General features: G+C 39.5%; 1 long non-coding RNA gene across 2 annotated transcripts; it reads left to right on the top strand.

Moving 5' to 3' along the window:
• Positions 1-783: 783 nt before the first annotated feature.
• LOC121919870 lies at positions 784-3,880 on the top strand. 2 transcript variants are annotated; one of them, XR_006101596.1, is made up of 4 exons: positions 784-1,406; positions 1,578-1,691; positions 2,183-2,242; positions 3,388-3,880. It is a non-coding gene; the product is annotated as an uncharacterized LOC121919870 (long non-coding RNA). The 2 variants fall into 2 exon arrangements; XR_006101595.1 differs by having other exon boundaries at positions 784-1,691.
• Positions 3,881-25,254: the final 21,374 nt, after the last annotated feature.

Below are 25,254 nucleotides of genomic sequence, written 5' to 3' on the forward strand. Positions count from 1 at the left end.
AGGGAGTGACCCTCACTAGTGGTGGTGGTGGCGGACAGCACAGTGGGCTGCATGTGTAGATAGCCACTTAATCTTGTTCCAGAATATGGAAGTTAAGGGAGGAATTCAGTGCAGCTCCAGAGCCAGACTATTCTGGGAGCAGCCCATACTATTCTGACTAATGTAGACCCATGCAAAATATTTTTCTCTGCAGCCAGCCCCACTTCATTTCCTTCTCGTCTTCCATCTAGCTTGAAGGTTTTTGTTTGTTTGTTTTTTAAAAATAGCATTAGCATTGGGAGGTCAGTGAAAGACCAGAGGTCAGTGAAGGACTCTAGTTGTCTGGGGATGCCTACAACAGGAAAATAACAGCAGCTCCCTCTTGAATCCTTTATTGAGCCTGAGTGAACAGCAAAACAGAAAGAAAAGGGGGAAATGATTTAGCCTAGCTTTCCAGCTACCCCCTAGGAGGTTAAAGAAGCATAGATTTATGAATTTGACCACCTAAATGGAAATCATAAGAAAAGTGGGGGCTGGCGAAAGAAAAAGTAGTCCCTGAATGCAATTTGGAAGAAGCTTTCATGTGATTTGTAGAAGAGTCAACATGTTTTATGTTTAGTCATGGAAGGCTTACCTGACCTGGTTGTTTTATGTGCATACTGTTACAGTAGTTGTCAGTAAAATCTTCAGTGAAACATACTGAGCTGCTGTTCCTTTTTGATGGTATAAGAGTCCCTCTCTCTTCTTTCCATGTTACTTCTATCTCTGATATATATATTTTTCTTTCAAATAAGTAATGTCAGGAACACATTTATTTCATTAACCAAGGTTTACCTGTACAAGAAAACCCCTGTCTTCTTCAGCATCCTGCTTCATACAGTGTTCAACCACATGCCCAAGGGAAGCTCACAACAGTTTCCCAGTGACTGGTATTCAGAGACATTCCACTTTTTAACCTGGAACTTTTATAGTGTTGCCAAGCAGCCTCCATATTGAACGTAGGGTGTTCGTGGAAAACATAACCATCTGAGCTATCAGTGAAGGGCAGGAAAAGATTACTACCTGAAGCCCTGTATATCAGAAGACACTTGAGACAGGAGTAAGACTGAAATTTGTTAAACTAGAAGTAGGGAAGGTTAAAGGAAGGTGTCCTACAAAATGAGATAAACAAATGGAAGTACCGAATTAAAGGTATGTAGGAGATAAACAAAATGGATAATAATGAAGGAAATGGAGCCAATAATGTATGAAATTACTGTTGTGATATTTATTTATTTTATGTTTGTTAAACATAAAGCTAAAGAAAGAAGACACTTGGGTGGAAATTTCTGGGAATGGCTCAGCAGCAATCAGCATTCTTGGATGAAAAACTGCACATTGACTACAACTCACTATTCATTGCAATCCTAAAGTACAATTCCTAGAAGGTAAGTCAACCAGGTGTTTGGGATTGTTCTTGTAACTGGCATAGGATAAGGAGCAATTTACATAATGAGTACTCTGTAATCCAGAATTGAATTTACTTCCATGGGAAGTAAAGCTAGCCTAACCTCAGTCACTGGGCTAGGAGTCTTGAGTAAGATTTCTGTTAACTCTAGGAGCTGAATTATTGAACTTGTATCTCATGATCTGCTCCTGTCACTACTCCTGATTCTGAGGGCTGAACCCCAAATCTTCCTTTCTTGGATCACACAATTGCCTCTGCTGACCAGGTAAAGCTGCACTCTCTATGAAGACATAGCTCTTGCATTAAAACAACTTTCATCTTCACCATGCTCTCCAGTCACATGGGGAACTGGGCATCCTGTCCAGTGAGCTTGGAAAGGCTTTCCTTCTGTATACAAACACAATACTAGGGCTGTGAACTGGGGTGGATCCCTGACTAAGGTCCACACTGTCCTATTTTCTACTGCTCCTTTTCAGCTTTCTGCCTACGCCATCCAGGGACTATATCCACCCCTTTTTGCTATTTTATCAAATCCAGAGAGGTCTGAAGGACACTTGCAGTTTTCTGAAATGCTATTGTGGATTGATTATTTTTTAAAATTGTGTTTTATAAGATAATCACACTACCTGAAAGCACCTGGACATTCAACAGTATATTTTTAGGGACCCCCCCCCCCACATGATGGAGAGGCTCTGAAAACTGTTCCTTTGCAATTAATATCCAACTCACACTCTAATTCCTATCTTTGTTTTCCAGGACATTTCCTACAATGTGCAAGGCTCCTCCCACTGCTAGGCTCTTCATTTCATTATCTCTGTGAGTATAGCTATCCACTTTATCTTTCAGCACAAACAAATGAGGTTTTACCCTCCTACTTCATGAGCAATACTCCCGGGTACATTGGCAGTGATGATTAATACGACATATCTGAAGTGTCTCCACATTGATTCTCCTCTATCTCCAGAGTTTCTAGGGGTTTCAGCCACTCAAACTTCTAGAGTTTCGGCCACAGGGGGCTTTTTGTTACCCCTCTCTTCATCCACTCCCTTTGTACTCTTGATTGCCAATGCTCCTCCCCCTTTCTTTTCCAACAATCTATCAACTCTCTAGGGCCCGTTACAGACCGCCCAAAAGGGGCGGTCTCGGGCCGCTGCCGGTTGCAGCATGGAGGAGTCACAGCAGCCAAACCGCGCGACTCCTCTGCGTTGCAAAAAAGGAGCGCAAAAATTGCAAGTGCCAACGTGCGCACTCGCGGCGTCTCTTCCGGGGCACGATGTCAGGATGCTGCGCATCCGCGTCATCAAAATGGCGGCACCCATCTGTATAGGACGCCGCCATTTTGACGCACTCATTACGTGCGAGGGGCAAGGCGCATCAGGAAGCGCCGCCCCTCGCGCGTAATCACGGCGCGACCATGGCGCCTCTTGGACCCATCTGTAACACGCCTAAGCCTCCATCATTATTTCAGCCCTAATCTCCATTTCCCTCATTTGGTTTATTAGGAGTAGGACCTTCTCCATGTAAGTACAGTCGATCAGAATTCTTCTCATTCACTTCATAGGATTTTCTGATTGAATGAGAAGAAACAGTGCTATTCTCCAAAAGTGCACCAGGTCGCTAAAATGAGTACCCAGCTTGTTGGGGGCAGTTAGCTTAAATATTGTAAACCGCTTAGGGAGTGCACTGATAAGCAGTATAGAAATGTACTTGCTATTGCTATTTAACAAATGATGCCCTCCTTACATGAGACCTTCATTCTCTGTACCAGCAGTTGAACTGTCAGTGTGGAGGTGTTACATCTACAATGAGATCACTCTAATCTGATTTGCAATCTAATAAGAATCCTAATTTACTTGGCAGCAGCTTTGTTAGGGTACAAGTGCATTAAAAAATCTTGCTAACCTAAAATTTAGAGTGGATTAATCTCCTGATTAACTGTTATTTCATTTTCTTTCCTTCAGTATCTCTGGATGGAACAGTTACAAAAATATTGGTGCTTGGGGAGCTGATTTGGCCACAACCTTGCTTATTTCTGTCTTGCCTGTATTTTTTCCCCCTGGCTGGTCCTTTCAAGTTCAATTTATTGCCATCTGTATATTTGGCACAAGGTGGTGACCTTTAGTCCATCTGAATTGATTTTGCCCTTGTTATCTGTGTTTCCAACAGGCAGCTACTTTATATTACTGTAACATGGCGTTTTGTGATGTTGTACTGGACATTATATGGCCCTGCTCCAACCTTACATGCTAGTATGGAAAAGTGTAACATTAAGCTGTGAAATGCCCCACATTCTCTTGTTTCTTCTTACATTATCCTAAGTTTTGCAAATACTTTTAATGGATGTCAGATCAAGAACAGAAAACACCCCATCCAAATGTCTGCTGAAACACTGAGAGAGATTTTGGAACATACATTTCAAATCACATATTGTTTCTTGGCAGCTACAAAAATAAGCACCAAGTGACCATTTCACTGGCCAAGCAGGTGGCTCAAAATAATGTTTCTTATGTTTAAATGAAGTATAAAAGCTATTCATAAATTAAACAAGCCAACTAAAAATAAGTTTTCTTTTTCCTTATGTTTCTGTCTTTCTTTTATTTTTGCTAGAATGTTCATTCCATTGAGTGTTTTATAGCAGTTCTTAACTTAAACAGTGAAACCATGGACATTACCTGTTAACTGAAGTAGAGTAACAAAAATAGAAATAGTATGCAGCTCTCAGAGGTGGACTTCATAGGTCTCCTCTCCAAAGCCCAAAATATACCTTATAACAAGAAAATATGTAGCTAGAAACAAATGTCCTAAAGAAAAGCTTGTCAAAATCGAAAGGCTGGCTGAGGAACACTATTAGATGGTGGAAACTAAAGTAGTCCTCATTGCTGTGTTCTACATGTATACATTTTCATATTACATAGTCTGTCCTGCCGATAAATTGAATGAGTTGGATTATTGCCACTTTCATCAATAAATTCTAGATGGAAACCATTATTAACTCCACCTAGCTAAAACATGAGAACAGACATTAATGCAGAAGTGTCAGTGCAATTTGGAAACGTTCAGCTGTTGTTGGACTGGAGTCCTCCACAGCCTTCACCAATGTAGCCAATGATGAGGATGGATAGATGGGAGCTGATGTCCCACACCTGGAGGGCCATAAATTGCCTATCTTTTTGCTACTATGTTTAGAGTTACTTTAATAGGAAGTAGACCAAGTCTGTGAAAGCTTATGTTACAACGTATTTCACTTAGTTATATCCAAAACAAATGGCTGAAATAATCCAGTCTGAAATCGTTTTAACTGCGCTGGCTTAATGCTAAGGAATTCTGGGAACTGTAGTTTTAGCTTTCTCTGTCAGAAAGCTCTAGTGCCTCAATAAACTACAGTTCCCAGGATTCTAGTTAAAGCAGTCTCAAACTGGATTATTTTTCCAGTGTATTTTGTACCATAAAGGTGCTACAAGATACCTTTGCATACAATTAAAAGATCAAAGTAGTTTACAAGGGAAGTATGATAAGCTTGTACAATTCAGGTTGTAGATTCAAAAAAGTATTATTATTATTATTTTACAAATATTGCTTTGCAACTCAGGGGTGGAACAGACTGCCCGGAAGGGATGGCTTGAAGCCGACCCTGAGGAGACTCTAAAAGATGCAGTATTGCTATACAAAAGTCCACCAGCTGATGAAAGGACCTCCCTTCATCCCGGCTGTCACTATTGTGTCCTCTAGTGGGAAAGAAGAACTGGCAAGTACAGCTCCATCATGCCTAGGCCCAGGATCTGATGAACAAATCTCTTTCATCTCAGCTGCCACCACTGTGGCTGTAGAAGGAAAGAACAGCAGCCCACTGCCATCCCCTTTCCCTGGTGTGTCATGTCTTTTTAGAGTGTAACCCTGAGAGCACAGGATTGTCAAATTAACCATTGCAAACTGCTCATGTAAAGTGCTATGTATACTAATTATGCAAATCAAATAAATAAATAAATAATTCACAAAAGCAGAAGAGGAAGGTGGTGGTGGGAGAACAGTGGGATTGTCTATGTGCTTCAAAAAGTGCAATAACTTGGATCAGTCCTGCCTCTGTGTGTATGCTACCTTCATTTATTTGTTTATGGAGAAATTCCTGCAGCCTTGTTCTCATTCCTTCATTTGTACATTCCAGTCATGTTGTTAGGTTGCTATGCTGGGAGGGAGGGAATGAGGCTATTGCCTCCCCCAATAGAAATTGCCCCCACTAAATTAAATATATCTTCTAACATTGCAGAGAGTGAGGCAGTGGAAATGGTTGAAGTCTTATCTTTGCTATGTTCATATTCCCTTTGCCTGCTCCTTTTCTTTGGATGTCTAAATGGTTAGCATTCAATATTGCAGTTGCAGATTCATGTCACAGAGTTCTAGATCTGTAACTGCTCAGTATTCAACAAGACTATGTAGTCTTATTGTAAAACTACATAAATACCACCCTAGCCCATCTTAAGAGGCAGCAGCCAGATCAGGCAAAGGAGGTCCATTCAGATTCTGACTGGTGTACAATGTGAATCATGTTTCCACCTCTCTCCCATCAGTGAGTGAGACCACAACAATTAGAATCCCTGTTTCAAGTTCTTGTTGCAGCCTAACTGATGGGCAGGAGGGAATGGAAACATCACCATCTGTGAGCCCTAATCAAAAGCTGAATAGATCTCATTTGGCCTTTTTTTTTTTTCCTTGCTGGCTCTTAAGTTATACTTGTGGGTCAGGTCAGGCCAGGAGAAATTACTTGGCTCTGCAGCTATAACTAAGTAGCTGATGTAGAATATAGATGTATATTTCTAAATGCTCAACTGAAATGTTAAGTAATTGCAACACTTCAAGTTTGGGAACTGAAGGAAAATTCTATGGGGAGGGGATGGCGACAGTGAATTCTTCTTTGTGAGACAATGGCGCGTTACAGATCGCCCGTTTGGGGCAGCCTGTAACCGGCCCTTTCGCTGCCGGATCAGGGCCTCAGCTGCCATAATGGCAGCCTCCGATGCCACGATCTGCCGCTTTCCAGGCCGCGGGGAAGCTGCAAAAGGCCGCTTCCCTGTGGCCTGGAAAGGGGTGTCCTTGGGGCTTGAAACAGGGAGGAGGAGAAAGGGGCTGCTTGGCCCCTTTCTCCTCTGCGTCTCTGGCGCAGCCATGTAAAGGCTGCGCCCAATGACACAAAGCTGGAAGGAGCTCCAAAACGGAGCTCCTTCTGGGGCCGCAGAAAGGGTGCCCTAGGCGCCCACACGCGGCCCCACTACGTCACAACCGCGCCGCCCCGTTCAGAGGCCGCACGGTCGTGACATAGTCATGGCAGCGCCCGTGTGCATAGGGCGCCACCATTTTTTACGGACTCGGTCCGTACTAGGGTTAGAGGCGTCAAGAAGTGATGCCCCTTCCTAACCCTAGTACAGACCCAGTCCGTACTTTTATGCCCGTTTGCAACGGGCCTCTGTCTTCATTTTGCCCTCCATAAATACACCCCAGCTTGTTACTGCTCTTTTGTAAACTTGGCTTATCTCTAAGTTCCATATGATTATATAACTTTTCATGTGCACATATGTTAGAAACTTCAGATGCCAGCAGGAACTGTACTCAGGACTAGAGGTGACCATTAGAATAAAATAGGGAGAAACAGAATGGTTCTCATTTGGAAAGGGAGTAAGGGAAGTCTGCATTCTATCACCCTAACTGTTCAGTTTGTGTGCCAAAATTATCATATGCAGAACAGAGGAAGGAGGTATGAAAATCAGAGGAAGGAACATTAACAATTTAAGTGAGATTTAATATCATCAAGAGAAGGCTTTCTTTCAGTCCCACCACCATCATAGGCTTGCTTGGTGAGGAGGACATGAGAGAGAGTCTTCTCAGTGCCTTCTCTGGAACGCTGTATTCATACTTCTGTATGTAGGAGGCAAGACTGGTCCTCTCCCTGCTTTCCTTTCACTAGCAAGCAAATACATTTTTATTTAAGCAAACTTTTAATAGTTAAGCAGGGAAGGTTCTTATTTATCTGTTTTTAATTTTTGCATGATTTTAAATCAGTTTATAGTGTTTTAATGTGATGATTTTAAGTTCATTTTAAAACTTTTTTGTAATTTTTTAAAATTTGTTGTTCTGGAAGCTGCCTTGGTTGCTGTCTTGGAGGAAAGGCAGCATATACATAAAGTAAATAAATACATATGCAGATGATATCATACTGCTAGCAGAAAATACCAAAGACCTGGAAGAATTACTGAAGAAAGTCAAAGAAGTCAAGGAAAAAAGCCCCAAGGCAGATATACTGCTCACCATTAAGAAAACAAAAAGAACAGATGGATCTACATAATGTTAAGGCTGATCATGAAGAAACTGAAATAATTAAAATTTTCCCACTCCTTGGTTCAGTCATTGATCACAAGGGAGATTGCAGTCAAGAATTCAGAAGAATATTAGGATTTGGTAGACAGCTATGAAAGAATTATACAAGATCCTGAAGTGCAAACATATCTCTATGCTAAAGATAGGATTGTCAATGACATTGTATTTCTCGTCATTATGTATGGTTGTGAGACCTTTACAGTGAACAAAGCTGACAAGAAGAAAATCAACTGAGACTGTTGTACTTTGAACATATCTTGAAAATACATGACTTACTGGAAAATACAATAATGTTTGGTAAGGTAGAAGGTTGTAGGAAAAGAGGAAGACCGCATTCCAGATGAATAGACCCAAATAAGCAAGCCATGGTCCCAAGTCTTCAAGACTTGAATAGCACTATTGAGGATCTCCAGGGTGTCCTGCAGATTTTCTCATTCATAGGTCATCATAAGTTGGGATCAACTTAGGGGCAGTTATCACACAGCACAGAACTATGTACAACAGTAACTCAGTAATACAATTGAATACAAATTTTCACAGTTTGATACTACAAATAATGTGCTGCATTACAACAGAAGTCACACTTTTAAGGACATACAGTAAAAATGTGGTACATTTTATTGCAGGGTTAAATCTACAAGTCAAATTCAATGACCTGGTTCTGGCTGAGGTGAATGTTTATAAGAGATTTTTATTTCAAATGAATATTCCTCAATTTCCTTCCTACCCTTTACTCTGCAGATATCTGTGGAATGTATGAATAATTAATATACAATAATAAATGTCCCAACACTCCAGTAATATAGTGACAGTCTCTGTTTTGCTGGCACAAGCCTACAGAGCCAGAAAAGAAAGGAAAAACATTCTGCTTGTGATTTAAGAAAAAAACTGCCCAAAATGAAACAAAGCTTCAACTGAGGGAGTCTTAAAATATTTAATGTTTCGAGGGAGGATTGCCCAGATTATAAAATATTTCTCACTAAAAATGTTTTTTCACCAAAGTACTTTTGTGAAGCAATCTTATTTATTTATTTATTTATTGTCTCTGTACTCCCAAATGATATTTTTTCATTTGGCATTTTCTTTCTTCAGTTGTTTTTGTATAAGAATATGCCTCCTCTTCATAAACTTTATGCTGATAGTGCATCAGTCAAATCTTGTAAAAAAACTTCTCCATCTTTGTGTTCTTCTCCAAGGAACAGGAATTATCAGTGTTATCTAAAGCTACCTGTCTAATAACCTGAACATACAAAAAATAATAACTAAATATTATAAAATAAATGTAATATTTGAAGAGATATTGCAGGAAACCAAGACGTCCCTCTGCAAAAGGATAAGTAGGCCATATAATAAAGTATGTAAATATGCTGCAGTTCCATTGAAAAGGTAAGTATTTTAGGGTATTATGTTACGCAACAGTCTCTGCACTGTTTTGTGGTGATAAGCTTTTTAAAGCACCTTTTAAGCTTTTCTTTTTCTGTTGTGACAGCAGTATTGCTACTGTTCTGGAACTAAATTAAAAGGAAAGGTGTATTTGAAAAGCATGCCCAGTCCACCAAACGCTATTACTATGAAACCTCTAGTTATTGTAGGAAGTACAGGAGGAAGGGACAGCCTCCTCTACAAGTAATTCATTCATCACAGCTACATCTTCACCTATTACTCTCCTAGTAACACCTGTACAACTATAACTGAATCAAAAGCTGGAAATTAAAATAAGACTAGGCATGCTTACTTGAAAGTGAACTCTGACACAAAAAGAGGGCTTGTTTCAGAGAATATTTGTTTGAAAGAGCCACTTTAATGTGAAATGTATCACACTTTGGCAATAATTTAATAAATACAATGGCAATGACAACAGCTACTAATATCTTGCCCATCTCTGCCTTCAGACTAGGGAAGTAAGTCTTCATGTGTCATTCTCATAGGCAATAACTTTAACTTTTTTTTCCTCCTTGCTGTGAGAAAGTCTTCAAAAACTGCATTTTTTTTTATGAATGACAATTCACACTTTGGGACTTAGGTCTGCATGAAAAAAGCACACTTCCTGTGCAGAAAAAAATATTTATGTACACAGTACAAATTGCCAACCCAGGAAACATGTTACTTTTGCACAAAAATACTGTTTTCTATGAAAACAAAACAAAAACCATCACATACTGCACATTTTCAATCACCCATAAGTACCCACCTATAAAGATCCTTTTCCATCTAACCATGCTCTCCTTTTTCAAACCACCCCCCCCCTTTAAAATATTTCAGACTATTTTATCCTTCTGTACTTCAAATCTGGCTACCAACCTGTCACCACTCACATTGTTTACCTCATAATTTTCTGGGCTCTGACAGTTACTCTATTACGTGTCTTTTGATCACATTTTGAGACTTTTGTTCCATTTATAGTTAACTTTTTGCATATGCTTCAGACATATTAATCAAAACTTGTTTTACTCTGTTTATCGGATTGTCATTACAATGAAAAATGCTTCACCTACCTCTTGAACAAAAATCATGCTGATTGAAGTCTACAATTGCAGTTCAGTAAAGCTTAAATTCTTGTTTCCAGTTTCTCCAGATCTCTGTAGCACTTCCTTCAAATGCTGACTTTCCTGGAGGCTATAGCTGGCCCCATTTTTGCTTCATGGTTTTACTCTTTTTTTTTGCCACTTTATAATGTTCACTGCTGCAATTTTTTTTCAAAATAAAATTATGCCACAAGAGACTGAAATATGAAACAAACAACTGTTACTGGATACTCCTCATGTGTAACAGTGATTCTCAAAATGGCTGCCACACTCTGGTTCACTTATTTGTGTGCTATCTTCAAAACTGGTTGACACCATGGACCCACTTCCAGGATGCTTTGGAGCTTATTATTGTTACATAAAGGGTTATGTCTCAAGATGATATCCCATGGAGGAAAAATAATAAGGAAGAAATTCAATAATCCACTCAAAACCAGCATTTCATCAGCCAAGCAAGCCATGTTGTCATGGACTCTGTTCTCAGCAGTTCTCTCTTTCAAGCCCTTAGCTCCAGTCCTAGTGCCAAATCAACTAGAAACTTCAGTGCCCTTAAAAGAACTATGTAGGTGAGACTCAAGGTGCTACACTTCCGAGGGATTTAAAACAGTATTTGTTTTTCCCCCCTTAGATGCAGTTTGTGGAATCATCACTGTATGAATTAAAAGTATTGCAATTACATATGAATCAAAGTGATAATGAAATAAAACATGTACATGCCTGCATAGAAAACTTCAATGGTGTAGAATTTGAGGGGATCTTAAAGTATTGAATTGCTGAATGAAATAATGATGATAAACATAGCAGAAAATTATTTCTTGGCATTTCACAGCAGAAAAATTGATACATTATCGGGTCATATAGGGACAATTAAGCATCTTACCTGTCTAGTTTAGACCACTTCTTTCATGGGAAATAAAAAGCTTAGTAAGATGTAATATAATATTGAGAGCCAGTGTGATATAGTTCTTTGAGTGTTGGACTCTGACTCTGGAGACCAGGTTGAAATTCCTGCTCAGTCATGGAAACCCACTAGGTTACCTTCGCCTCTGAACTAATCTCGCCAGGAAAACTCTGTGATGTGTTCATCCTTGGGGTCACCATAAGTCAGAAATAAATTGAAGGCATACAACAGGAACATTACAATATAATGTTGACAGATTGATTTACAAACCAAGAAGTTATGAGTGCAAACTTTATCTTCACCATGATTTCTTACTTGGTGTTTGTAAGTGGGGGGCATTGTCTTCAGTGCCACCCAAGGTAAAATGTCTTAGGGGCTGGCAACTGCATGCTGCAGGCCCAATCTGGCACTTTGCCATGCCAAAAAGAACTAGCAAAATGCTGCTCCTTTTTAGAGCAGCAAAAGGACACCCTTGCTGTCATGGTTGTGACTTTTCCATGTTTCTTTGGTGCAGTGCATCTAAACTGCACCAAAAAAAGTGGCATGGCGCCACCCGCCATGTAGTTGGGCGGGCAGCGGAGTCAGGGGTGCAGTGTATGGTAGCCATGTCCCCACTCCACCCCGATGCCACCATTTTATACCAGTCTGTTTAGCCCCAGGACTAGAAGTTATGGTCTTAACAACAAATCTACTCGGGAGAAATGAATTAAGCAAATTAAGTTAAATTTAACTAGTAATTTCCATGTTGTGATAGTTAGTGCCCGTTTAACTAACACATTAATTGAGGGAAGTGAATAAGCATGTAGCTCATAACTAGTAAGTTTTAACCAGTTATTTCTGAGTTCAAATCCTCTGCCCAGGATGGCAGCCTCCATCCTATACTTATTTATTTATACCTTGCTCTTCAGCCAAGGCTATCAGAGCGGCTTACAATTTGTTAATTAGACATCCTGCCAATATTATCTTTATGTCTGAGTTTTTTGGGGAAAGGGGAGAGGAAGTTATAAGCTCCAGCAGGCATCCATCTTTGGTAGGCAACAAGGTCTGACAATATGTAATGAACCTATAAAAAGAAATTCAGTTTAAATACAGAAAGCTGACATCACTTTGATTTTTCTTGCCAGATGAAGAGTGGAGGTGGGAGGTTCAGGATATTGACAGATAAATTTTCATATATTTATATAAGTCATGCCCTCACCCCCTTGAGACTTTGTCTTGCATTGAAGATAAAACAGACATACCACACCCACAGCAGATACCTGATAACCAGAGGAGTTGGATGAAAGAACTCCAAGCCCCCAGGGAAGATGAAGGCTTCAGTGTCTAGAACAAACGCTCTCCTGAAGACAGAGTGGAAGGCTATGCACCCACGTCTGGGGAACCCACTTTTGAAATATTGTCTGAACTATGGGCATGGCTGGTTGGCTTTATAAGCTACAGCTTCCTTCAGTCAAATTACTGGAATTACTTTAAGTTCACCTTCTCAACCTGACCTAGCTACTATGACTACTTGATTTATGACCCTTGGACTGTTTGCCGATTCTGCTACTTTGGACTGTTCAGAGTCTCTTCTGATTTACATGTTTGATGTTGGATACCTTTTGGTATGAAAGGCTGAAATACTTTTACCAGGAATTATGCTTTTTCTCATCTGCTAATAATTGGGGTGGTGGTGGTGGTGGTGGTTGCCTAATAGTTACCAAAGGAACAGATTATATTAAGATTCATATTCCAGATATCAAAAGTAAACTTTCTATATGTCACAGTAGTGATGGAGACTCTTAACCGACAGCTTCCTACATTGTAAGCATTTTCAGAGGTATGACTGATCAGCTTAGTCAAGGAATTCTGCAAATATTGTGTGCTTCTTATATTACAAGAGCTCATATGGTGCATGACACTGGAAACAGCACTGTAAAGTCTTTAAAAGAATTCTCAACAATGTGAGCACTGCCAAAATAGCTAGAAATGCAGGTCCCAATAAATTTGCTGCACAAACTGAGTAACTAGCCAATAATTTGTCAGATTTAACAAAATAATTAAAAGGCAACTCCCTACCCCTCAGATCCAAAGGCCTACTACATGTAGACAAATGTGTGCTCCTGATATATGAATTTTGTCTCTGAAAAGGGCTTAGTTTAAAATGAGGAAAGCTCAGCAGGGTAAATGTGTGCTCATGTGTGTTTGATGTGATTTTCAGAGTCCCAGATTACTCACATAAGGGCAAAATATCTTAGATTGTATGTAGGAAATGATAATGAAGCCTGTGATTTGGAAATACATCTGTAGTTTTGAAAAATGCAATGTTAAACAACAGAAAAAGGAAGTGTTTGTTGAAAGTGTTGCCCCATAAGGGGGAAATAAGAGCAAATGGTAAGAAACAGACAGTTGGAAACAGTGTTTTCAGGGGTGAGACAATTAATGAATCAGCAGCAGTAAAATGAGAGATAGACATTCATCATAGAATTCATCTGGCTGGAGCAACATGTGATTTTGAAGTCAACAGTTAAGAGACTGGTTGCAACATTCCACAAAGGAAGTGAGTTCAGTGGGAATATCTTCCTAGTTAATAGTTTTTCAGCCTTTGATGTCTTGTGCACACAGATATTAAAGATAAAAGAGGTCAAGGCTGTATCATTACTTTTCACATTTATGAGATGTACTGTTACTGAAAGGTTTTATCTTCCTTTGCAAATGAGAGAGTGTGACTTGCCCAAGGTCACCCAGAGGGTTTTCATGGTCGACTGGGGGTATGAATTATGTTCTCCAGCATCAAAACACTACACCATGCTGGTTCTCAATGAGATAAATGATCTACTCCATAGCAAAGATGTGAATCTCCAATCCCTGGACATCCCAAATCTTAATTTATTTCAGAAACAAATCCTTTTTGTTTAAAATAGCCTCTAGAAAGTCAGTAATTAGATCGATAATTGCTATTTTAGTTCCTCTGCCACCCCAAAAGAACAAAATTATGGCAAATTGATCTTTGGCCACCTGAAATAGCACTTATGGTTGCCAGCAGCCTCACTGATGTTACCACTAACTATACTGGCAAGATGACATACAATATACAATTTAGACATACAATATACAAGAGGTATGGACACAACATACAATATGCAAGAGGGATGGACACTTGTAAACATCTGTTTCATAAGTTCATATAGATATGAAGTGCTAATTCTAGATTTTAAACATGAGTAATGTGCACAAGATTTATTTTTCGGATCCAAACTATATGTCAATTAAGCATAGTTTAGTTTCTTTTTTATGTTTCGAGGGTGTATGTGGGAACCCTGAGGCATCTGAATTAAACTAACTCTTTAACCTTATACTAAAGACCCAATGAAAATTGTACACCAAACTAATATTTGCATTGTTTGAAACCAGTGGCAGCTTCTCTTCCAATCTGAATAGCTGCTTGTGGAGGATATTTTTTATTGTGACTGAAGCATGGAAAGAAAAGGCTAAAGAAAAGCCTCACCTGTAAGTTTTGGCAACCTTGAAGCCCGTTCCTCCGCCACCTGCTACTTAAAGGGGGGGACCCAGTGAGGGGACCTACATGCCATCTGACCCTTATTAACTAACCCTCATTATTAACTAGCCCTCAGCTGCGAGTGTATGAAACCACTTCTAAACTACATGTTTCCAAGACAATAATTTATATTTGTGATGAGGGCATCAGCATGTGTGAGTAACCCACACATCAAGTACTCAATAAAAGCTCTACTGGGGGCCCTTTCAAACTACACAAATATAGCACAGTCATTCCCCTTTAATCACCATAGTTCTATTTTCATGAAGTATTTAGTATTCTTTGACAGATAGCCCTATTGCTTCTGTGGACTTGCTTCTTGCTACCTGCATGCTCCATCTCACCTGGTGGTCTGCTGGCCTCAGACTACTTCCTACTAGGACCAGGAACACCTGTTCCCTTTGCGAAGGGGATAAAGGCTGGATGACAGCTGCGGCGGGCCCCCCAAAGGGGGATGACACCAAAAGGGGGTTGCCCCTTTGGAGGAGCCATTTCGAGGGGAACAAGGACAAGGGCTAGTTCATTTGGCTGGTAGGGGAAGGTATATTTTAATATCTTTTAATGTAATTAATTTAACTGTATTTTGATTAATTTAACTGTATTTAGTTAAGGTAAGGGGATGAATTTTTAATTGTGTATTTGTTATGTAATTGTTTATGTAAATGTTTATGCATTTTTGTAAACCGCCTTGATTTGTTGGAAAGATGGTATATAAATAAAATTTATTATTATTATTATTAAACTACAAATCCCAGGTTTCCATAGGGTGCAAACATGGCAGTTAAAACCATGAAAAGGCTGTGGGTTTGCAAAAGTGGATATTAACAGTCAGGAGAATATGGCTTCTTTTCCTGCTGCTGCCTCCTCCTCCTCCTCTTGTTCTTTGATGCATCTATAGCATAAAATCAACATTTTCTCCCAGTTTAGTGAAATGTCAGCTGTGAGTCATCATTTGGTTCAATGGCATTATTATCTGGCTGGTCAGATGGTTTTGGGTTGCCAATAATTATTTTTGTTGTTTTCAGTGTTAGTTCAGGAAGCTGCTCTTGAAGTTTTTCTTTTTTATCAACACCATAACTCTCCCCTCTACGTGACACCATAACACAAGGTATGGCAAAATAAAGCAATGAACTGTGTTCCTCTGTGTTTTCCTTATCAACAGTTTAGGCAATATGTCTCATCTTCAGTGTCTTTACCAAGTTCATTATCCTTCTCCCCTAGTTATTTCCTTCTCAAGGACATACTGATTGCTTTTCCTTAAAAAAAAAAAAAGTGGCACATTTACTTTTTGTTTCCCTCTAGCGAGATGCTGCTTTTATTCCTCACCTGCCTTTGTGTTCACCTTTTTCTCTATTTAATCCATGCCAGTCATCTGTGCCATTAAACAGAATGAGAAACACCATGTAGATCAACATTTGATTGTTTGGCATAAAAGAGACCATAATCTTCAATATTCCCCCCCTCATCTGCCCTATATAAACACAGACATGCAGAAAGGTTCCCTGCTTAGCACAGAACTAATGCTATTTCTTCATGCCTAGATGAAGCAAGCCAATTTCATCCATTTTTTTGTAAGAAACGTACTCATGGTACCCACAAGCAAATAAATGTGTTCCTTAAATGATGTTATACAAATATATATTACATGGGCCGATCCTATGTATGTTTACACATGGGTAGCATGTTGGGGCACATCCTAAAGAAGTATGTGTATCATGTAAACTGGTGTTTATAATGTAAATTCAGCCTTGTCCTCTTTTTTCATCATTACTATTGTTATGAGGAGTCTGCCGGATCATAATCATAACCTGCCAATTTGGGTTTTCATAAACTGATTGTGATTACACTTTTGCAGCAGGCATTACTGAATAATAATTCAAAATTTGGAGCAGAGAGGAAAATTAATACACACTGTTTATTACAAAAGCGTCCAACAGAACTGAAAAGGCTCATAACAAAAGTTGATTGTGGGCTTCACAGAGGCATCTGGTTGACCCTTGCAGGAACAGAATGCTGGCTAAGATGGTCCTTGGGTCAGATTCATCCAGCCAGACTCTTCTTATGTTTTTATAAGGAAGAACCTAAGCAACAATAGCAGATTTGAAAGATGCTCTAGTTATGCCAGTATGATCCAGAGCCAAAAACATTAATAAAAACAAAATTAGACAATGCAAATAAAAAATTTCCAATTTCATCTACTGAACTATAAACATAAAAATGCTAATTCAGTCTTTAACAGTATTGAAATATTGTTAATTCATACTAAAAGGTTTGAAAGTGTTTATTGGTTTGAAGAGCATTGCATTTTATGTCTTGTATCTCATTCAAACTTTATTATCTTCTTGATGATGCAGCCATTTCCCCTTTTTTTATTTTTGTCTTATCTCTTTTTTTGATAATGACATTCCTTTTACTGTTACTTTACACAAGTACATTCTTTTGTCCACTTATTCTGATAACAATGAAGGCAAAAACATTTCCTGCCTCTTACTCCACTATATGGAAGGTGGGCATACGATAGGCCAGTGATGGTAAACCTTTTAGAGGCTGAGTGCCCAAATTGCAACCCAAAACCCACTTGTTTATTGCTAAGTGCCGTGTCCCTCTGGCTTTCTCAGTAACAAACTCTGGCAAACTCTGTGCTGGGGCCATGGTACATGTGCCCAGAGAGGGATCTGAGTGCCACCTCTGGCACGCGTGCCATAGGTTCGCCATCAGTGCGATATGCCTTAGCTTCTCTGTTGACGCCTTTCCCACTGCAGCAAAGACATACACCCCTGCAGGTCCATGAGGCAGGTGGCCACCATGGCTAGAAACAAGTGACACACTGTTATTAATGGGTACCATTTCATTAATTTAAGGCCAATGGAAAATTGTATTTCAGCTGGAAATGGAACAAAACATTTAGGGGAATAGCTAGGACAAATCCTAAATTCAAAAAAAGAGAAATGCAAGAGGACAAATAATATAAACTGGTTTGTTGTGCATTCATGTGGATTAAGAGAAGAAGTAACTAGAGAAGGGCATATTTACCAAACTCTTAGAATTATCTGCTTGTTCATTCAACTTTACGGCTTAGAAGCCAAATCCCCTTTCTCCATAATTTAGCTTTGCAAGCCATATTGAATATTATATATAAACATCTCTTTCCACCACCATTTTATAAGTAGCATTCCTGCATAGGCAGGATACTTACTTTAGTGATAACAGAACCTCATCAAGAGGAACCCAAGAGAGCTACCCACACCACTACAAAACAAAACAAAACAAAAGCCCATGAAAACCTTTAGAGCAATACCTCCCAAGTATCATGAACCCCTTTAATATTATGAACATCATGTATATTCCTCATCTGATCTTGGAAGCTAAGCAGGGTTAGTACTTGGTTAGTACTTGGATGGGAGACCATCAATGCATACCAGATGCTGTAGGCTGTATTTCAGAGGAAGAAACTGTCAAAACCACATTTGAGTACTTCTTGCATTAAAAAAAAACATAAGAAATGCATGGGCTCGCCATGCATCAATAGGTGACTTGAAGGCACATGCACACATTCAGGAGGGTTGACATATTACTTGCTCAAATGCTTGCATTTTTAAAAATTGAAAGCATTTATAAATTTCTTTTCTGCTTATTAGGTCCTTCCAATTATTGTTACAATAGAGCAACAGTAATAAAAATGAAACAAAACAAACATTCTTTGAACACACGTTTTAAAAAAGAAGTTGGAAAGTGAGGTCCTGACAAATAATGCAGTTTTGGCTGCCTCTTGATATAGAACTCCTGCTCAGGGATGGATCCAGATTGACGTCTCTTGAGATCTTTAGGGAAGGCCATTCTCTACATGCCACCATCTTGACAGATAAAGGGATAGGGCTTTCTCAGTGAGAGCATTGATCTGTGTCTGCTTCAATATTGTAAGGAACCTTAAATTTCAAATCTGGGAAGAAGAAGAGATGGTGGTGGTGGTGGTGGTGATGATGATGATGATGATGAAAATAACAACTCTAAAATAATGGCTGAGGTAGTTTAATATGCTTAGCCTGGAAAAGTGAAGATTGGGAAGTTAAAAAATAGCCATATTTAAATATCTGAAAGATTATCATGTGACTTAACATTGGATGATAAGTGTTATTGGGCAGTGGAGATTTTTAAATAAAGGTTGTATGGTCACCTCTCAGAATTGCTTTAGCTGTGGATTTCTGCAATGGCAGTGAGTTGGACTTGGTCAGGGGTGGGCATCCCTGGAAGGCTAGAGGGCATATTAGGAAACTTTGGAGGGCTGCACCTTCTTCTATGAAAAAAAATATTAATACTTTTGTCTAAAAACACCTATAGCAGGAATGGGGGCATTTTTACCCTGTATTGGGTTTTAATAAAAAACCTCTGCTGGATCTAAATTGACCAAGGGACTGCAAAAATTGGATCATTTTGAGGCACTTTTTTTTTGCAAAAATTGTTTTTAACCCTGAGGGAGCCTGGGAGGGTCAAACATGGTGGAATATCCTCCACACCCCTAGAGTGCATTTGGGAGCTCAGGAGAGTATATATAGCTCATACAACCACTGTGCAATACAGTTCATGTCAAGAGTAAAGTCTGACCTGACATCACCCTGTGAACTTCAATGCTCTTTGTAGATGAAAGTCTAAATTTCTCCAGTATGACGGGAACCACTACAAGCTGGCGGAGCAGGTATGGATGCATGATGACACAATGAAGTCATTATGCACTTCCATTTAGCACTGCCCTGCCTCGTAGGCTTAATTAATCATTGGGCCTCTCCAGTGGCATCACAAGGGGGGGTCCAAGGTGTGTGGACCATATAAGGTGACACCCCAGAGGGAGAGTCACCAGGTGGGGGTAGTACACTCAGAGACTGGTATGGCTACTGGGCAAGTGAGAAAGAGTATTTTCCTGCTCACCCAACAGCTGCATTGGATCCTAAACAGGACATCCAGATGCTTCAGTGCTGCTCCTTTAGTAGTGGTGACTTCTGGGGTGGTGGTGGCTGTCAACACTTTCAGAGTTTGGTGTGGCTGCAGTTTTGGTGTGGGGGTGGGGGTTTAGAGGCCACAGCATGACAGTGCACCCCCTCCAGCAGCAGTCTGGGTGGCGAGGCAGGTGTCCCTGTCAGCAATGTTGTGAGAGGTTGGATGACACCAGTCAGTAGATGGGATTTAGCCAGTTTACCCACTAGTAATGGGAACAAAAACAATAGTAATTCCTCCATTAGCAGAACTTTGGAGAAATCCTTAAACAAACAAAATAGTTTATACAAAAAACATTGGCAACATCTTATTACGAAAATATTTTCTAAGAGTGACAGAAAAGCTCCAATGACATTAAGAGTAGTCCAACGACATTATGCCATAAATGAGATATTTCATATAGATGACAACCAAGATTCCCAACTATATAAAGACATAATTTCAGACATAGATTGCTATAATAATCACATATGGCATACATTTTAACAGTGTAATTATTGCTTCCATTTCAATTATTGCTTCCATTTCAATTTTGATTTGCACGGACAAGCAGAAATTCAAATCTTCTTTTAACCTATGTTGCCATTTGAAAATCTTTAAGTGAATGGAACTGGCAAGCAAAACAGCAGTAGAAATGTAAGCTATTGAGTACTGCAATAAGAAACACGTGTTCTTCCATATTTTACCTGCACTGAAAGCTTGCAGCATTTGTTCTTTCCATCCTTTCAGCCCCTCCTTTTCTTTTGCAGCATAACAGGTAGCACAGCACTGTTGAAGTTCACCACAAAAGTGTATGCAGCATCATAACACTGGCTCTGCTGAACCAGGAATAGATAATTTCATTGCTTGTCAAACTAACCATAATTAACAGCCCCGGCATTCTGAGATAGTTGAACTTGACTGTTTTCTATGTCCTAGCATTATTAATGAGCTACCTTGTGTTGATATTTACAAAATCAGTCCCTTGGCCCCATTTCGAAATAGTTACTTTTCTGGGGCCAGGGAAAGGTGGAGAGGAGATTTTGTATACAGACAGACAAATAGTATGTAACTGATCAGATCTCTTGGTCATCTTTTTCTCTCCCTCTGTGTCCCCCCCTCCCCTCTCTTCCTCTTACTAATCCAATCTCTCATCTACCTTGTTTGTTTCTGTGGAGGTGTCATATCTTAAATTGTTCTGGAATTACACAGCTCCCAGTGTCAAAGTGTAAATCATTGGGAGGAAAAAGCTGCCTTTCTCAGGCCTTAAGCAGACAGGCAAAATAGCACAGGCCAAGCTTATGCTACCCTGACTCAGGTTCTGATCACAGTCAGTCTCCAAGCCAGTATGGCAACAAGCATGTGTTAGCATGCCCTACAGCCACCATGGACCTGCTATCACCACACACCCCATACCTGCCTTTGTAATGATGTCTGCTGAGAAGCTGTCCCTGCTGTGCCTCATAAAGGCAGAAACAGGAAACCTGGATACGCCTATGTGGCCAGGTGCCCCCATCTGACATCACAGGTTGCAATGGAGATCTTCTCAACAGACCAAACAGCGGGTTCTACAACAAATGTATTTTGAGATGCACATAAACCCTGTCATATCATCATGAGGATTTTTCACATTTTTGGATTTTTTTCATGAAATATTGGCAAAAAGGTTTTGCATGGAAACCTATTTTTGCACAAAAACATTGTTCTCTGTACAAAAACATTACTCAGATCCTGTGTTGTGAAGCCATAGTGTAAATGTTCTGCAGGCAGAACTACACTATGTCTTCCCTCTCACACACATCCCTTGGAGTCTTTTAGCTGCACTACCTCCCACTCCATGGCCATTTTGTGGTTGACAGAGAGTGAGAGGCATCAGACCGAGGAGAGTAGAGCAGGGCATGACTTCTTATGCTTAATTCATGTGTTTTTGTTTTTGTTGTTTTGTTGTTGTTTAAAAATAACTTTTGCAAAGTGTTTGCCAAAAAATAATTTAATAATGTATAATATTCTGGTAATTATGACCAGCGGCGAAGAAAATGTTTGAAATTTTTCATTTTTTGATGTGAGAGCAAAATAAGCAAAGATTTACACCCCTGATGTGTATTTCCCTGATGTATGCGTGAATATGCATGCATACACAGATCTGATGGTTAGAGATGGAGAAAATCTTCATGACACAATGGATTCATCCATAATGTAAATAATCTCATCTAATAGTTTCAAAACTCACACACTTCTCTACAATGTATGCAGCCAGACTCTACAGGGCAACAGTAGTAGAATTTGATCATTCAGTCTCCCATTTTCTTTTGCAGTGAACATTCTTCCCTCAACTATATTTCAATAGACTTCCAGGAGATTGTCTTTCAACAGTTTATTTTATTTCTTTTCTGCCTTTCTTCTCATATAGAAACCAAGGTGCCTTGCAGTATATATTAAAACTAAACATAGCTAAAATAATATATAATACATTTTAAAAAAATAAACAATTAATTTAAAACGTTTATTTAAAGTCACATTAACATCATAGTAAAAATAACAACATACCCCATGAAAAAATCCTGTTTCAACTGCTGAAGGCCTGTTGAAATAAGAAGATATTTGCCTGCCAGTGAAAAGACACCAGAGAGAAGTCTTTTCCAGCCTCTTTTGGGAAGGAGTTCCAAACCCACACTTCTGAAATAATCTCCAGAGCTCTGATGTCACAACAAACTATAGTTCCCAGAATTTCATAGCATTGAACCATGGCAGTTAAAGTGATGTCAGACTGGATTATTTCTGAAGTGCAGCTGTAGCCTCAGAAGGCTGCTTCCTGTGTACTTACTGGGGGAGATTTCATCATGTATATATGTAAACTAACTGGCATATATTGAACTGGGCTTTCCCCTCCCCGCTCCCAAAAAGTAATAAAAAACCATCACTTTTTAGTTACCAGCACTTTTTTTAAAGCAAGAAAAACAGGAATTTAATTACTGTTGGGCAGCTGATCAAGGAAATGAATCCCTTTCTCCTCCCGTTTCTCTGATGATACCTTTAGCATAGTAACTCACCAGAGTCCTTCCACAATTTTCCTATAGGGGCATACAAAGGAATGCCTTTTTGAAAGAAATGACTGGCAAGCTTATTGAGATGGCAATTTGAAAGAAGGACATCATTGTGCAACATGCAAACATGACATAGTGCGTATTTTATAAATGTAACAAATTTGTTCTTTATTGTGCTCTTAGTTGCCTTCTTTGAGGGCATTAGATTTGGCCACAATCATTCAGCCCCTCCCTGCCCCCCTGTTCTCTGAGTTTTTTTGAAAGTCAGCTGAAGCATTCCAGCAGGTACAATGCATTAATCCACCCTGTTTCTGTGGTGCAATGAGATCCAGAAATTCTAGCACTATGTCCTGCTGCCACTACAACTTTAAAGTTTAATAAGCATTCCTAAATGCATTATTAGAATGACTAAACTCATGGGATTGTAGGAAAGACTCCCACAGAGCAGATCAAAGAGGAATTTTACCCTGAGTGTTCACATGGAAAATGTAATTTCTCTCTCTCTCTCTGAATGGCTGTAGATTGATATGTTAGCAGACAGAATATAATATCAAGTTAAAAATCTCATAAAGCCTTAATGTACCATTATTGTCATATTAAATCATGTTATCAAACTTAGTACTTTGCTTGACCTAAAACAGTAATTTTACAATCGAGATATTAGTTCATTTCCTTTTCTTACAAGGTATCTCTTAAACCTCAATTTAAAGCCATCCAAAAGTTAATAACCTCAAGGAAACTATTATGTAGCAGGCCACTGGAGTAGCTATATTGTTTGTCACCTTTCTATTTTTATCCTCAAGGAGATGATACATTCAGTATACCAGCAGCAGAAAGCTAATTTAAACCTGCCTATAAAGCCTCTGATGAATGAGTGAATCAGTACACAGTACACGCATAAATTTGCATGCACATTGCTTCTGCTATTGCCTTGTCATTAGCAATAAAATGAAATATCTTTGCTCAAAATATTTCAGAAGAATGTAAAATAGGGTTGGGCACCAAAGTAGTGTTTGGCTTTAGATCCTCTTTTGGGGCTTCAGATAATAGGTTGTTGTTTTTCTCTCACCTCATGCCTTACTAAGACCCTCACTTCAGAATATCCAAAGCTTTATCTCTCTCCATTAACTATAATGAGGAAATCAATAAATGGTTGTACACTTCCTACAGCTAGTGTGGTACAGTGGTTTGAATGCTGGACAAAGACTCTGAAAGACCAGGATTCAGATATAAGGTTCAGCCATGAAAACCCACTGGGTGATCTTGGGCAATTTTCACTTTCAACGTTATGTGGCAAAGGAACTCCCCTACCCTCTGAACAAATCTTCCCAAGAAATAAGGTCACTATAATTCAAATTGACTTGAAAGCGTGTAATAACCACCACCTTTCTTCTCTTTTAACTGAATGAATTTTTTCAGGTGCAGAATTGTAGCATATATGTGCAAGAATAGACTTTGGAGTTTATCACATGAAGGAGATTGGGAGTTTATACCAGGATGGACAGAAAAATCAGCAGTAGCAGAACATGCCACAAACCATCCTGGGCATAAAATACTGTTTGAAAACACAGAAGTTCTGGACCATGCCAACCACTACCATGTCAGGATGCACAAGGAAGCCATTGAAATCCACAAACACCTGGACAATTTCAACTGGGAAGAAGAAACCCTTAAAGTGAACAAAATTTGACTACCAGTCCTGAGGAATAACAAAATAAGGACTCAGCAAATGCAAATGGAAAACCATTCAGAGTCAGTGGCTTTCCCAGCAGATAATGATCACCAGTTAGCAGACACTAATCCTCTTTTGCATTACCCAGCCTGAGGCCGGCAATCAGCACAGAACAATACACATGCAAATCACTCCTGCATTCCCAGGTTCACACAGTATATATACACCCAACTTTTTCCAGGCAAAGCATTCTCTGAAGATGCCAGCCACAGATGCTGGCGAAATGTCAGAAAGAAACTCTGCTAGAACATGGCCACATCGCCCGAAAAACCCACAAAAAGCTATCACTTGTGCTTTCTGGTTGGGATAGTGTCCAGATAAGCATTGCATCATCTGAAAGTCCTTCTCGTGATTGCGCAGGAAGGACGGGACAGGGATAGGACAATGACATCCTGTACCTTGTGTGATAATCTCCAATGTCTCTGTATCATTCCATATTGGTTCCAGCTGTTCTGAGATTTTTGTTGTTCAGTATTCATACATTCTACAGATCAGTAGAATTCAGAGAGATATACATGTTAATCTGTATGCAAAAGGAACTTGTCACAGTTTTGAGACTAACTGGGCAAAAAAGGTTGTAGAATAAGCATTGACAGACTTGGTATACTTGTATCTGAGGAAGCAGACCAAGAGCTTAAGCACATGGCTGGTAAAAGGCAGCTAGACGCTGCTCCAGCTGTGATTGGGGCAGAACTGTGGCAACTGCACTACTCATTCTGAAAGGAGACTATCGCTGCCACAGTCCCAAACCTGT

Source organism: Sceloporus undulatus, chromosome 1, assembly GCF_019175285.1.
Source record: "Sceloporus undulatus isolate JIND9_A2432 ecotype Alabama chromosome 1, SceUnd_v1.1, whole genome shotgun sequence".
NCBI lineage: Eukaryota > Metazoa > Chordata > Lepidosauria > Squamata > Phrynosomatidae > Sceloporus > Sceloporus undulatus.